The sequence below is a fragment of the Capsicum annuum genome, chromosome 12 (assembly GCF_002878395.1).
Source record: "Capsicum annuum cultivar UCD-10X-F1 chromosome 12, UCD10Xv1.1, whole genome shotgun sequence".
Classification (NCBI taxonomy): Eukaryota; Viridiplantae; Streptophyta; class Magnoliopsida; order Solanales; family Solanaceae; genus Capsicum; species Capsicum annuum.
The window spans coordinates 72,283,932-72,301,260 of NC_061122.1; positions in this window are offsets into that span (position 1 = coordinate 72,283,932).

Here is a 17,329-nt window from a genome sequence, read left to right on the forward strand (position 1 = left end):
TTTTGGCAAATGGGAGATTTGTCTGATCCTCGATGTACTAAAGACTAAAATGATAGGGTTTCACAACTGAAACTTAAAATTGTCATAACTTCTTACTCAGTTATTGGTTTGGGAAAATTTGATGTCGTTGGAAAGTTAATTGAATTTCCTACTCAATGGAAGGCTCTAAATTGAAAAATAATGATTGTTTCAAAAATTTCATATATGAATACTCATGTATTGAGACTTAGATTATGCTAGGAAAATATGGGGTTTTACAATATCTCCTCCTTAGGATTATTTTTCCCCGAATGAAACTGGTTAAGCTGGGGGAACTAGTGGACTGATCTTACACACTAAATATGCATGTCTAATGCATGGAATGCATGACTAGACTAATTTATGAATGCACGACTGACATGAACATGATGTCCAACTGAAACTGAGCATGATAGATGAAAATCTTAAGAAGATTTAGTACCTTATACTAAATTTGGATTCACGAAGAAGAGATGAGGGTACTTGGTACGCATATCTACCTCTGCTTCCCAAGTGGTTCCCTCAACGGACTGATTCCACCAAAGAACTTTGACTAGTGGAACTTCTTTATTCCTTATTCTACGAACTTGATGATCAAGAATTTTGACTGGAACTTCCTCAAAGGAAAGACTGTTCTGAGACATAGAAAACAGGGTGTACCGAGGCTAAATCTGAAGGCAACTCTAGCTCGTAAGCTACCTTTCTAAAATGACTGAGAATTCTGAAGGGACCAACATATCGGGAATTGAGTTTCCCTTTCATGCCAAATATCCTCACTTCCTTTATGGGAGAGATTTTCAAGAACATAAGATCACTGACCTCAAACTCAAGATCCTTTCTTCTTATATCTGAATACAATTTCTAGCGGCTCTAGGAAGCCCTAAGCCTTTATCTGATCAACTGAACCTTCTCTAACGCATCAAACACCAAGTCAAGCCCTACTAGGGTGGCGTCACCTACTTCAAACAAACCAATTGGAAATCTATATCTGCTACCATAGAGAGCCTCAAACAGAGCCATACAGAACTGGAATGATAGTTGTTATTGCTGTGAATTCAATCAAAGGCAAATGGTCATCCCAACTATACTTGAAATCAACAACGCATGCTCTCAGTATATCCTCAAGAGTTTGAAGGTTGTACAGAGGTAGACTTGGGTACCAAGACCCTTTTAGAATACTTTCCAGAAGTAAGAGGTAAACTGAGTACCTCTATCTGATATGATAGATAAGGAAACACCGTGCAACCTAACCAACTCTCTAAGATAGAGATTGGCATAGTCCTATCATAAAGTCCATGTTCACTTTCTCCTATTTCCACATGGGAATACTGAACTCCTGCATGGACCTACTAGACTTCTAGTGCTCAATCTTAACTTGTTGGCATGTAGAGCACTTAGCTATAAACTCTGCAATATCTCTCTTCATCCTACTCCACCAATAGATCTCCCGTAAATCGCAGTACATCTTAGTGGCCCCTGGATGAATAGAGGAATGTGCACCATGCACTTCTATAAGAATTTATTTCCTTAACTCATCTACACCAGGCACACACAATCTACCCTGACAACACAAAACACCATCTACTCCTTGGGAGAAAACCTCCACTTTCTGAATGATTCTTTTAACTTAACTAGACTGCGATCTCTATCCTACTTTTCCTTCACCTCAGAAACTAGAGATGACTCTAAGCTACTCTGCACCCATACACTACCTTCAATTGAATCAAGTAAACGAATACCTAGTCGATCAAGATGATGGACTTACTGAGCTAACTTTTTCTTACTATCCTCAACATGAGCTACACTACCCATAGACATTCTACTGAGAGCATTAGCCACTACATTGGTCTTGCCCAAATGATACAGAACACTCATGTCATAATCTTTCAATAACTCTAACCATCTTCTCTAATGCAAATTTAAAATTTGTTTGAGAGATCACATACTAAAGGCTTTTGTGATCTATGAACACATCTACATGCACCCCATACAAGTGATGCCTTCAAATCTTTAAGGTGAATACTACCACTGCTAGCTCAATATCATGAGTCGGATAATTCTTCTCATGAGGCTTAAGTTGTCTGGAGGCGTACGATACGACCTTACCTCTCTTAATGAGGACATAACCCAAACCTACTCTGGATGTATCATAGTACACCACAAAACTATCTAAACCATCTGGTAGAGTAAGAACTGGGGCTGAGGAGAGTCGAGTCTTCAACTCCTTAAAACTCTTCTCACATGAATCTGACCACTAAAACTTAACTTTTTTCTAAGTCAATCTGGACATGGGGGATGCAATAGAATAAAACCCTTTAACAAAACAACGGTAATAGCTAGCTAAACCCAAGAAACTCTTAATATCTAATAGAAAGATAGGTCTAGGCAAGTTTCTTATCGCTTTAATCTTTTGAGGATCAACTCTAATGCCATCACCGGAAATAATATGGCCAAGGAAAGCTACTGATCTTAGCCAGAATTCATACTTACTTAATTTAGCCAACAACTAATGGGATCTAAGAGCTTGCAATACTATTCTGAGATGGTCTGCATGATCATTTTTGCTACGGCAGTAAACAAGAATGTCATCAATGTATACTATGACAAACATGTCCAAGTATTGATTGAACACTCAGTTCATCAAGTCCATGAAGGCTACTAGGGAATTTGTAATACCAAAGGACATGACTAGAAATTCGAAGTGACCATACTGAGTTTGGAAAGCTGTTTTTGGAATATCACATTCTCTGACTCTAAGCTAATGATAGCCTGATCAGAGGTCTATCTTGGAAAAGTAACTGGCACCCTGAAGTTGGTCGAATGAATCATCGATTCTAGGAAATAGATATTTATTCTTGACTGTGACCTTGTTCAACTAATGGTAGTCTATGCACATTTTGAGAGAACTATCTTTCTTATGCACGAATAGAACAGATGCGCCCCATGGGGAGAAATTGGGTCTGATGAATCACTTATCTAAGAATTCCTTTAACTGTTCTTTTAGTTCTTTGAGTTAAACTGGAGCCATTCTTTATTCAAAATAGATATAGGCTGAGTATCTGGGAGAAGGTCTATTTCGAAGTTGATTTCCCTTTTGGGAGGAACACTGGGAAGATCTTTAGGAAATACATCTGAGAATTCATTTACTACTGGAACTAAATCAAGATTTGGAGTTTCTGAGTTAGAGTATTTGACTAATAAAAGATGGTAGACACACCCCTTGGATATTATCTTTCTGGCTCTAGGGTATGAAATCAGTTGACCCCTAAGAGTTGTAGTACTACCCCCCATTCAAGGACAGGTTTATTTGGGAACTAAAAATGAACTATTCTATTTCTATAATCAACTGAGACAAAGCATGAGAGGAGCCAATCCATGTTGAGAATGATGTTAATATCCATCATCTCTAACTCCATGAGATCAACTATGGTAACTTTTTGAGATATTATGATTGGACAGTTCTTGTATACCTATCTGGCTATAATGGAAATGCCTACTAGGGTAGCTATTGAAAAAGGCTCTGCTAGAGTTTTGGGACTGACTCTAAAATTGATGGTTAAATATGGAGTTACAAAAGAAAGAGAAGCTCCAGGGTCTAGTAAAGCATAAATATATTAGTGAAAGACCTGCAATGTACCAGTAACTATGTCAGGAGAATTTTCCTGATTTTAGCGGGACTGAAGAGCATATAATTTGTTCGGAAGTTGACCACTGAGAGTATTGGAAATGGCACCCTACTGAGTCGGGCGGATGGATGAACCTGACAACTGATGGGACTGGCCCTATTGGCGCACATCCCTACCTTTTTTAGCAACTACCCGACACTCCTAAATTCGATGGCCTGGCTTACCACACCCAAAGCACACATCCCTACCTACTCTACACTCACCCTAATGGTGTCTTCCATGCTTCTAACATAAAGGATTGGTACGAGCACTGCTAATACTAACCTGGGACTTAGAGCCTGGTGCCCTATCCCTATTGTCGTTTCTGAATTTAGGTACTGGGGCACTGGCTGAAGAAGGTACTGGGGCTGAAGACCTTTGATGAAACTGAGAACGGTTCCCACCTTTTGACTTTGGCTGATTGAAATTAAAACTACCCGTCCTAGCTCTCTTGTTTCTTATCTCCCTCTCCTTAATTTTTTGGTCCTCTATCTATTAAACATAGACTATCAGCCTAGACAAATCCATATCACTAATTAGTATTATAGTCCTACACTTGTTGACCACACTATCAGATACGCCAGACACAAACTTACTCATCTTGGACCTACTGTCAGCTACCACATGAGGAGCATATCTAGCTAACTAAGTGAATTTAAGAGAATACTCTCTCACACTCATGCTGCCTTGCCTCAAATTAATAAATTCTAACACTTTGGCCTCCCTCAACTCTAATGGAAAGAATCTATCCAAGAAATCCTTGGAAAACTCTTCCCATTCTATAGGCCCTGCATCAATACCTCTTTCAACTTTCCATTGCTTAAACTAAGTATGGTCTACATCTTGCAATTGATATGCAGCCAACTCGGCACTCTAACTAGACTCACCCCCATAGCATCTGTGACCTTCTGAACCATATCTAAGAATTCTAATGGATCCTTTCAAACTTGGATCTTGTGAAAGAAAGAGGATTTATTCGGGTGAAATCCCAAATTCTAGTTGTAGCAATATTAGCCACTGTGTTGGTTACAACAGTGGTTGGCCATTTATTCTGTGCTACTACAGAGTTTGCTAGAGTAGTGAACGTAGCCTTGAATTCTGCGTGAGAGACATGCTCATCCAGAGGATCTTCCTAGAGGGGCTGAGGGGTTAGCTGAGTTGCTGTTCTTCTTTCATTCTTCTTGGGAGCCATGTTCTATAAACGGATTAGACTAAGAGTTTTAACTAGAGCTCATACACAATTGCACGACATGAATACTTGAAAGAAGGGAAATTTTTACCTAAATGCCTTGTAGCTTCTCTTCCATAAGTGTGACGCACTACACACCTATACACAAGACTCTACTCGACGCAACTTTCAGACTTCCTAAGATACTTTAAAACCTTAGGCTTTAATACCATATTTGTAACAATTCGAGACTACCCCCTAGTTGTTACATGGTTCTTATGGTCCTGAGGGACCACAAGATAACCTATGATCTGGTACCTGCTGTGAACACTAAATAATATAATCATAAATGCGGAAGAATAACTGAAATACCATAAGGTTTTAATAATGAGATAACTACTGAACTATGAATCTGATAAAAATACTAAAATCTAAATAGTCTGAATAGCTAACTATAGTATTTGAAAAGCCTCTAAACTAGATACTATGAGTTGATGGGACAGGCCCCAACTAGTTATGCTAATTACTGAGATAAGACATGAAGTAATATAATCTTTCCTCGGATGATGAGGATTCACTATTTCTACTGTACTGCTGATAATCTGAGAATCTAGGTGCGATTCGAGAACTAAGCATCAGCACCTATGATATGAGACATCATAGCATAAAAGAAAAGGTATGCGATCAGTACTTTGAATGTACTAGTATGCTAAATAAGGTAGGCTGATATGCATGGTCTCATGAATAGAAATGATAATAATTAACTGGACATACATGTAAAGCACGGAGTACTGAATAAAGTGTATGGAATCTGTAGATACTGAAAATGCAGAAAAATTAGTAAATACTTTGGATGCATGACCAAGCATATAATATGAACTAAGAAAAATCTATAAATTGATATACTGAGATAACTGAAATCTATATGCTTTGGTCAAATAACACTAAGACTGAATAACTGAGACTATATCTGAGACTGTGGAGGTACCATCTAATTGACATTCCCCAATTTAAGCTAATCAGGATCCAACCTGTAACTCCAGTTGGAAGGATTTTAATACCATGCCATGGGTACTAACAATGGTTGTGTGGATCCACTAAACTGATATAACGTCCAAAGTACTAAAGGTGTCACGCCTGAACTGATGGGTGACCCCTGCGAGAGAGTCAAGCCTAAACCGATGGGTGACTATACATATCCCATGCTGGCTACATAGTTCTGGAATATAGGGACTGCTACTAATGACCCTGCCTATCTGACAGGGAATACTCTATCCCTATACTCGCTCGGTGCTAAATCCTACTCCCAACTGAAAGACACTGAGATACTAGATTGTTCTGAGTTTAATGACTGATATATGACTATTCTGATAATGGTCATAATATAATATAAAGACTATTCTATAATGTACTGAGACTAGATTAAATAACTAGCAATGGTTTTTGGGTATTCAATACCCCCAGGACTCAAAACAACAATATTGAAAAGATACTAAAGCTTGAAGGCCAAAACATGAAGACTCTTATTAAATAAATCACTCTTGTAGGCATTTTATCAAAAACTTGTACTTCATAGTTTAGTCAATTTATGGGAATAGTATAAAACTTAAAATAATAGCATGAATTCAACACTTATAACACTAAATCATGATCTAATTCGAAGAATGACAATATTAAAACATAAGGGATTTGATAACAATAGGAATTCCACAAAAGTATGGTATAAAATCAATATTCATGGAAGTTCATGGAGATTCATAGTTTTAAATCACAATTTAATATCATAAGTCTTGAAAAGATGATAGATTTGTAATTAAAACGGATACTTGGACTCCATGGATGAAAGGAATCCATGGATGAACATCTAACATACTTGGGATGATGAATTTGGAAAGATTGATGGAGAGTTCCTGAGATTTGACCTTGATTCTTAAGAGCTAGGGTTTCTTGTTCTTTAAAGAATGGATTTTTAATTTGAGACAAAGTGAATAATAATGAGTATTTAGGTCAATTAGGAGTTAAATTTCATGTTTAGGGAGAGTTTAAGGCTTAGGAAAAAGACCCAAATACCCTTAAACTAATTTAAAAACACAAGTTGGAAATTGAAATCCCGATTTTTGGCCTTGGCGCGATGCGCCACTATCACGCCAAGCCATTGGAAAAGGGAAAACTGGACCTTGACAAACGTCATGATATGGCACCATCGCGGTAAGCCTATGGATGATATTTGGGCCATCTCCGCAATGAACCATGATCGCGAAGTCCCACAGGAAATTGATAAATGAGAAATTGGCCTGCTCCGTGATATGCCATTATCATGGAGTCACACTGGAAATCGGGAAATGTAAAACTAACCTATGGCGCAATATGCCAGGATCGTGGACACTCACTGGATTTTTCCAAATGGGAGATTGGCCTAATCCGCGATGCGCTAAATGCTAAAATAATGGGGTTTTGCGATTGAAATTTTAAATCACCATAACTTCTTATACGATTATCGAATTTGGGTAAATTTTATATCGTTGGAAAGCTAATTGAATTTTCTATGCAATGGCGGGCTCTAAACTGAAAAATAATGAGTGTTTCAAAAATTTAATATAAGAATACTCATGTATTGGGACTTAGATTATTCTAGGAAAATATGAGGTGATACAGCTATTAGCTCACTCAGCGGTGCTTTAGCGGTGGGACCAATACCGCTCAGCGGTAAGCCTCAAAATTGAGATTTTTATGCCAAGGACTATTTGGTCTTTTCCCATATCTTCAAATCCATCCAAACATGGAATTTAAGCTCTAATAAAGTCTTATTTGCTCATTGTTTCACCAATTACTCAAATTAAAGTAGCCCTCTTTTAAGAACAAAAACCCTAGCCTACATAAATCAAGAACAAATGTCAAAAATTCACCATCAACTCTCATGTATTCATTAACCCAGGTATGTTAAATATTCATGCATGGGTCCCTTCCACCCATGGAGTCCAAGAATTCAATTTCAAATTCAAAGTTATGATTTTTACAAGCTATTCTGATTTTAATTTTGATTTTAATCATTAATCCTCATGAATCTCAATTCTAAACTATCCTTATATGAAATTGTTGTTGTTATTAAACCCCACATATTTTAATATTATTATCCACTGATTTAAATCATAATTAGTGTTGTTGGTATTTAAATTATTATATTACTACAAGCTTTAAGCTATTTCCATTCATAGTTTAAACTAGGAATATCAAGTGTTAGATGAAATGCATACAAGAATGAGTTTTGAATAAATGCTTTCATATTATGTTCTCAAAGTTTCAGTACTATTTTGTTATTATTGCTATTGAGTCCTGGGGGTTATGAATACCTGAAAACTTAGTCGTTTGATTAGTCTCAGTATCTTCAAAATAGTTTCATAATATTTTATGAGTATTATCAGTTCAATCAGTCATCATAATCAGTTAAACTTAGATCAGTTCCGAATATAGCATCGTTCAGTTGGGAGTAAGATTTAGCACCAAGCGAATGCAGGGATGATGGTTTCCCCATTAGTATGGCAGAGTCATTAGTAGTAGTCCCTGTGATCCAGAACTATGTATCCAGTGTAGGATGAAGAGTCACCTATCAGATTAGTCTTGACTAGCTCCCAGGGGTCACCCGTCAGATTAGGCTTGACTCAGTCCAAGTGTCACCCATTATTTTAGTCTTGACATCTTAGTTTTTTAGTAGCTTAGTGGATCAACATAGCCATTGTTAGTACCCATGGAATTGTATTAACACCCTTTCAACTGGGGTTACATGTTGAACTCCAATCAGTTTAGAGCGGGGCATATCGATTAAATAATACCTCCCATAGTCTCAGTCCAGTAATCAGCTCAGTAATTCAGCTTCAGTGTTGTTTGACCATAGCATACAGATATCAAATATTCAGTCATCAGATTTCAGTAACTTAGCTTACATATTATTTTCAAACATGTTTTATGCTTGGTCATGCACACTCAGTATTTTTAGATTTCATGCACACTTAGTATTTACAGATTTTATGCACACTCAGTATTTATAGATTTTATACATCTCAATATCTACTGATTCCATGCATTTTATTCAATACTTCATGTTATCCAGTTAGTTAGTGTTCATTCATATGAAACCATGCTTATTAGCCTACCTCATTTAGCATGTCATTACATTCAAAGTACTGATAACATACTCTTTTCTTGCACTATGATATATCATATCATAGGTTCGTATGCTCTTGGATCATGCATAGACTTTCCAGATTACTAGCCATATTAGTGGTGAATCCTCATATTGCAAGGACAGACTATATTTATTTTTATGTTTTCAATTCAGTAGTTAGTTGAAGTTAGTTGGGGCCTTTCCCATCAACTCTTATTCAATTAGTAGGGGCTTTTTAGACTAGTATAGATAGTTAGTCAGCCTTAAGATTTTAGTTGTCATTATCAGCTTTATCAGTTTTGTCTTACAGACTTATCAGATTTATGACTTAAAAACATTATGGCATTCCTTTGTTATTTCCACATATAATCTTTTGATATCAGTTTTACTCAGTGCTTACAGCAGGTACCATCTCATAGGTTAGCTTGTGGTCCCTCGAGATTATAAGCACTGTGTGGTGCCCAGGGTGTACTCTTGGGGCATAACAGAAAATCTAGCTAAGTATTGGGGACTTAGTTTTTTTTTGGCCTAATAACTTCGATTATTTTTAAAGTGACCTTCCCAACCCTGAGACAGTGGTTTCTAAGTAAATTTATGTTCAGTGTTGTTAGTAGCATGTCTCAGGGAAGTTTTAGGTTTTTTGAATGAGAATTGAGGCACGTTTGGATTTCATTTCAAGAACCTCACCATGATTGCGCTAGGTCACACTAGGATTAATGATGAGGAGTTCATCACATCATGATGGTGTCTAAATCCGCATTTCAGTTACAAATTTAAATCCTACAAGGGCAGTCTAGTCTTTTCTCATTGCCCTAATCTATGAAAACACGGGATTTATCACCAATTAAGGCATTATATGCCAAATTTCCTCAATTTCCTCTCTAAAATAAACCCTAGCCATCACCCACAATCATCAAGTTCAATCATTATGCCTTCAATTAAACTCAACAATTCAAGTTTTACCACCAAAGAAAGTTAATTCTCTTGCAAGATTAAAGTTTTAAGGTATGTTAATTGTTCATAAGTGGGCCCTTTTTCACCTATGGAGTCCAAGAACCTATTTTAATGTTTTAAATTATGAATTCACATGTTTACACAAATTATCTTCAAGAAACTTTTATGAATTTTGAATATACATGATGTGTACAAGTAATTTTTGATTAAACTAACGTTACACATTTGAATGATGGAATTTTTCATGTTAAATCATTAATTCATGGTCTTAATATTGAAGTTATGCTACCGTAATATGTTTTAACTATTCAATGCTTTAATTCATGACCCTCAAATGTTTGATGAAATGCCTAAGTAATTATTTTTGAGTAATGCTTACTTATTTTTGTTTCATATACTCACATATGTTCTTATTGTTATTGCTAGCGAGTACTAGGGGTTATGAATACTCGAAAACTTAGTTGTTTACATAGTGTCAGTATTTTTAAGAATGGTTTTAGATAAACTATGAGTGTCATCAGTCCAGTCAGTTATCAGGTCCAGTTAAACTTAGATCAGTCCAGAATCCAGTGTCTTTCAGTTAGAAGTAAACCTTAGCACCGAGTGAATATAGGTATGGTGTCTCCCCCGTCAGTAGGCGTAAGGAACTTATCATGCCCATCTTTAGGCATGAGATATTAGTAGCAGTCTCTATATTCCAAAACTACGTAGCCAGTATAGGATATGATGGGTCCCTCATTAGTTAAGCATGTCACCCTAGTCCTTTGGGATATCATATTAGTGGCTCCACATAGATATTGTTAGTACCCGTGGCATAGTACTGATACCCTTCCAGCTGGGGTTACAGGTTGGACCCTGTAGTGTATTAGGGCATGTTGATTATAGCTAAATCCCACAGTCTCAGTTCAGTATTCAATACAGAGTACAGTTTTAGGTTTGCTTGACCATAGCATATTGTTATCAATTATTCAGTATCAGCATCTTAGTACTTCAGTTTATAGACTATTTTAGTATCATGTTATATGCTTGGTCATGCATTCTTAAATTTTACTGATTTTATGTATACTATGTATCATTTATTTCATGCTATCCATTTAGTCAGTTACTACTCATGTACATGAGCCCATGCATATCATCCTACTCTCATTTAGCATACCAGTACATTCAAAGTGCTAACGGCATAATGTCTCATATCATATGTTTGGACGCTCGGGTTCTCAACCGCACTTAGATATTCTAGCATATTAGCATCAGTAGTAGTGGTGAGTCCTCATATTTCGAGGGCTGATTATGTATATTTCAGCATTTCAGTTCAATAATCAGCTAGAGTTAGTTGTGGACTTGTTCCATCAACTCCACAGTCATTTAGTTAGAGGCTTTCAAAGATTTTCAGACTGATAGTCAGTTTTTCAGTTGTTATTGACAGTCTTAACAGTATTATTCTCAGACAATTGTTTTTTGGCTCATTATTTCAGAGATTGTTTTAGAAATTTAAACCTTATGGCACATCCATCTTTGTTTCCACACATGTATCTTTATTATAAGTATTTTCAATGCTCACAGCAGGTACCAGCTAATGGGTTAGCTTGGGGTCACTTGTGATCGTAAGCACTGTGTAGCATCCAGGGTGTACTCCCGAGGCATTACAAATACCTATTTGGTTAACTTTACATATTGATTAGCATATTAGGTTGATTGAACAAGAGAAATTTATGGAGTTGAGAATCCAAGGGGAACACAAGCCTAATGTCCGTATCCTATTTTTTCCAACTCAAAGCATTCAAGATTCGGTTACTAGTTATTGATAATTCTAAATTTCCCCTATTTACTTTCTGCACTGGTCGTGAATTATATTAAGTTGAGCAACTATTCAACGTTTTCTCTATGCTATCATTCCCAATCTAGTTGGGCTACTATATTTGGCATCGACTGCAGCATACTTCTTTTAGAGGTTAGTTTTAGGCGACATCAAATTTTGGAACCATTGTCGGGGAAGACTATTTGAGTAGTAATTGAATTGGTGAATTTTATAGGTTTTATTTTCTATTTTTTATTTGGAATATGCCGGTGTATGTTAAACACTAGGAGAAGAGGCAATCCTTTACTCCCTTTCGATCCAGGGCCAAAAAGAATTCTTTAAACACCAAGAAAAATGTTAGGACAAGTTCTTGCTGGGTCCAAAACCCTCCACCTATTGATCCTAATATGGCATTCCCGTATGCTCCAGTTGATCTCTATAATGTTACAGGTATTAGATACAACAACTAATCATTGCTGATAAGGAAGAAAAAAAAGCAGTTGAAGAGTCTCGATTAGCGGAAGAGGCTGGGTTATCCTAGCAAGGAGGACTTTCCAGGCCTAAACAAGTAGCCAAGCATCGTTACAGAGTTTAGAAAGGCAAAGCTCCATTGATTCCTACGTATTAACTCTTACACCCATATGATGATGAAGATAATATGGTTTATGTTGAACTTGCTGAGATAAGAGTCATCGGTCCTCCTGCTTTACCCCTCAATGTAAAGCTTGATATTACAAGTGCCATGATCCAATTATTGAACTTGAAGGGTGTATTTTCAAGATCAGCTACTGATGATGCAAACATGTATCTTGCTAATTTTACTGGGATTTACACAATATATTCTATTCTAGGAGTATATCAGGAATCTTTGAGACTGAGGCTGTTCCTATTTTCATTGACAGGTGAAGCATCACTATGGTTAGGGGAACTTCCAAAAGGCTCAATTACTACTTGGCATAAGTTGCGTAAATAGTTTCCAAATAGATTTTTTCCTCCTGCAAGGATGTTGTTGCAGTTTAATGATAAGATTTATAACTTAAGACAGTTACCTACAGAATCTTTATATAAGTTATGGTTTAGATTCAAGAAAAAATTGAGCATAGTACCTAATCACAGAATCATATGATCAAATTTGTTGGAAATCTTCTATAGATCATTGAATGTAAGTTTGAGAGAAATGGAAGATAAAATTTTCTGGAGGTGCATTTCTACATCTTCGCTGGCATACTGCACAAGATATGCTGGATGATATTTTAGTGACTAATAAAGGTTTATATACTAGCGATGCAGAATGTTGTGCAGGTACTATGCTATTGAAGTGGCCAATGATTATGGAGCAGGTCATGATTTGGTATCACAAGAGGTTGCACAACTTTGTATTGATATTGGGTTGCTTACAAAATTATTTGCAATAATGAGTGCTGAGAAAGTGAATACAGTTGCAACACGGGATCTACTTTTAGAAATTTTGAGATTGAATTTAAATAAGAAGCAAAGTATCTTAATCATAGCTTGGCAGATTTTCGAGCCCAGGGGCAACAGAATCAAGTTCAAAACTATTATAATGGTAGAAATAGAGATAGAAGTAGAGAGAGATGGTGATTGGTGGTAGAAAAATGACTACAAGGAGAAAAGTGATAAATATGTTCCACCAGGTAATCATAATTCAAAATCAGGATAGAGGCGTTGTTGTCGAAATTAGTCAAGGGCAAGAAATCCAAAAGATCTTCCTTAAGGATATCAAGGTAGACCTGTCAGGGCTAAACCAGAAAGTTGAGTCACATGCTATAGCAATCAAGCAATTGGAACAACAGTATGGTCAGATATTAGCCATAGTAAATCAGATACAGCCTGGCACTCTCTCGAGTAACATGGTGGCTAATCCAAATAATGATGTTCACTGCCATATCATTACCACTTGAAATGGTAAATCCACCAAGGAACCATCTGTACCGATTGTAGATGAACAAAACAATAATGTTGATCCTGTTGATTTGAACAATAGTAGCAAGCAAGACAAAAGAAAATATAATTCCAAGAAGCCCATCTTGAAGCCTATACTAAGACCTCGTCCGCCTTTTCCTCAAAGGCTAAAAAATAAACAAGAAGATGGTACATATTAAAAGTTTTTGTTTATATTGAAGGAGAATTTATTAAATATCCCACTTATAGAGTCATTAGATTAAATTACAGGATATGCAAATTCATGAAAGATCTAATTACCAAATAGAGGTTGGTCAGTTATGATCCAATCGACAATATTCATCATTGTAGTATTGTAGCTACTAGATCATTGGTAAAGAAGAAAGAGGATCCTAGTGTGTTCACTATACCTTGCACCATTGGATCTTCCAACTTCACTCATGCATTATGTGATTTGGTTGCTAGCATCAACCTCACGTCATTCACAGTGTTTAAATAGTTGGGTTGGGGGCTCCCAAACCAACCACCATGATATTAGTGATGGCACACATGACTGTAAGAAAAACTAGTTGGTATTTTATGTGAAGTATTGGTGAAGGTGGCTTCTTTTATTTTTCGTATAGATCTTGTAATATTGGACTGAAAAATGGACTTCCAAGTCTTAATTATTTTTGAAAGACCATTCTTGGATACAAGAAGGACGTTGATTGATTTAGATCTAGGACATCTGATGTTGGGACTCACTAATGAACATGTGGTATTCAATATATGTAAATCCATAAAGCAAACTTATGAGTTAAGAGTGGCATCCGTAAATGGTGTGTATGATGATGAAATAGCTTTAGTCTATGATGTTGATTTTGTTACTCTTTGGGATGATGTTTTTGATGTTGTTGTTCCTATTAAAGAAAGGTTGGGTGTTGAAGTTCTAACAACAGTGATCATGAACTTTGATAGTGATGAAAATGGGGTGTATGATGAGATGGTATATGCATGTAGATAAGCTAAAATTATCTAAACATAATATCTGAAAATATTAGACACAAAAGTCTCGATAATTAATACTAGAAATTTGAATTATATCTAGCAGTCTTACAAGCCTCTACTACTAATAAATAGAGAGCCATTGGGACAAGACCCCAACTGACTCGAACTGACTGAAAATACTGAATCAACTACTGTAATAAGCTAGAGAATCTGAATAACTGAGTCCCCAAACTATAAGGACTCACCAACTATTCAGATGTAGATGGAGATGCTTGAAATCACTCACGCTGTTGAAACTGAGCACCTGAACCTACATTATTAAACAATGTAGCACATAGACATATGTGTGGATCATTACTTCTAAAATATAATGAGGATATAGGGGTGAATGCATAGTAAAATAGTAAAGGAATACATATATCTTTCTCATAAACAATGCATTCTAAGTAATAATAGATCACTTAGGCTTGAGTAATTGAAATTTATAATCATAAATCATGAATGATAAACATGCTATATGAATGTTGTGAGCCACCACACTTACTTCTAAATCTATATTTGAAATTTGTTTGTCAAATCATGCATGCTTTCTAAATCTGTATTTGAAATTTGTTTTTCAAATCATACATGCTAAGTGTCAAAGGACTCACCTTTGTATCTATTAGCTAAAATTTATAATCTTGTAGCTAATGAATTATATAAAATAATATCTGAATAAAATCGTGAACCTTTACACTTAGTTTCTAAAAGATTTTCTATTATTATTTTCTGTTAGGATTACTCTTTTCTGTAAAGGGTTCTCCTAACCGACATACACTATGTGAGCTATCATAGTGTCTAACATCTAGTTCCCTCATGTGAAAACCTCACATTGGGGAGAGATGTCATACTCTTTCCATGGAGTATAACCTAAGCTAAGTGATCACATCTATAACTATCATCCATATAGAAATGGGAATAATCTGATAATCTGAACCTACGTTGGCTCAAAGTTCTGGGGCATGTGAACATACCCAACTCAGTGCTAAATACTACTCCCTTTAATCTGTATGCTCATTTTGTAGGAAATCCACTTTTTAAACCATTATAAGGGTTTATAATACAAACTACTTGTGTATCTATTTACTGTAAACTATAATTAAAACTGTAAAGTGGATTCCATATCTTAGCTGAGGATCAAAAGATCAAATCTTGATTCAAAAATTGAGTATAAGCTAATCATGGGATGCTTAAAAGCATAATCTTCTTGAAATATCAACATTCAAACTAGGGCTTAGTAACCCATACATCAATTTCATATCAAATCATCATAAAGTTTATGGTGAATAATGAAAATCTTGGTAATTTAATTCTAAATTTAGAAAATAATGTCACACACATAAAAATAAGAAAGTAGATATGTAATTCAACATCTAAATCACTTGTAATATCATAATCTTCAAATAGTGATGAGTGGGTATAAACCCTAGACTGAAATTCATATAATTTTATGTAAAATTCAACTTCAAAACTAATTTTGGGCACAAGGATGAAAGAATTATCCTTGTTCATAATCCATACATCTTAATTGATGAATAAATGAAGAAGCTTGAACTTTGAGTTCCTATTTGTGCTCTTGAAGATTGTTTCTTAAGATCTTGAATTGGGAATCTTGAATTTGGGGTTATTTGGGAAAGAGAATGGTGGAATTTGGATTTCATGAAGTTTGAAATTTGAATTTCTAGGGTTCCTTGGAGAGAAAATTTGATGAAAACCAGTGTATAATTCTTAGAATAGGTTTAATCTAGTGTTTTACATGATTTGGGGGCTTGAAAAATGACTAGGTTGCTCTTCGGAAAATTAAGTTCGAAATTGGAAATCCTGATTTTGCACCGTGGCACAATGCGGAGCCATTGTAGAAGCTTACTCAAAAAGGGATGAGTGTTATTTTTGACTTTGGCACGATGCGGCGTAAACACATTGTGCACTGGAAAGGGATGAGTTCCATTTTGCACTCCACCAAGATACGGTGCTATGCTGCACCGCGATTTTTGGTGCGACACTGGCCAATCATGGTGAGTTACTAAAAAGGGATGAACGGGATTTTGGTGTTCACCATGATGTGGCATAATCATGATACTTCACTGGAAAGAGGATAATTGTGAATTCCCTCCACCGCGATGAGGTGCTATCGTGTTGGCCTACTGTTTCTCGCTAAAAGTGTCATAACTTCTCACCTGAGTATTGAATTTAGGTAAAATTGGTATCGTTGGAAAGATAATTCAATAATCTACTATTTGGTAGGTCTAGAGCTAGAAAATTCTACCCTAGCAGGAGTTATTTACTTTTAAACTTAACCTTCGACATACTAGGAGCTAAACAAAACTAAAAAAAGTATGGGGTATAACAACTAATTAGTCATGAAAATTTGATGATGGATTATAGGCTTACCAAACAACATTCAAAACTCTAATTGGTGCTTCACCTTATCAGCTAGTGTATGGCAAGGCTTGTCACTTGCCTATTTAGCTTGAACTTAACGCACTGTGGGCCTTGAAGAAGCTGAATTTTGAGTGGCAAGATGCATTCAAGTCAAGATTGAACAAGATCAATGAGTTGGATGAATTTTGACTCCAAGCTTATAAACGTTCTGCACTTTACAAGGAAAATATGAA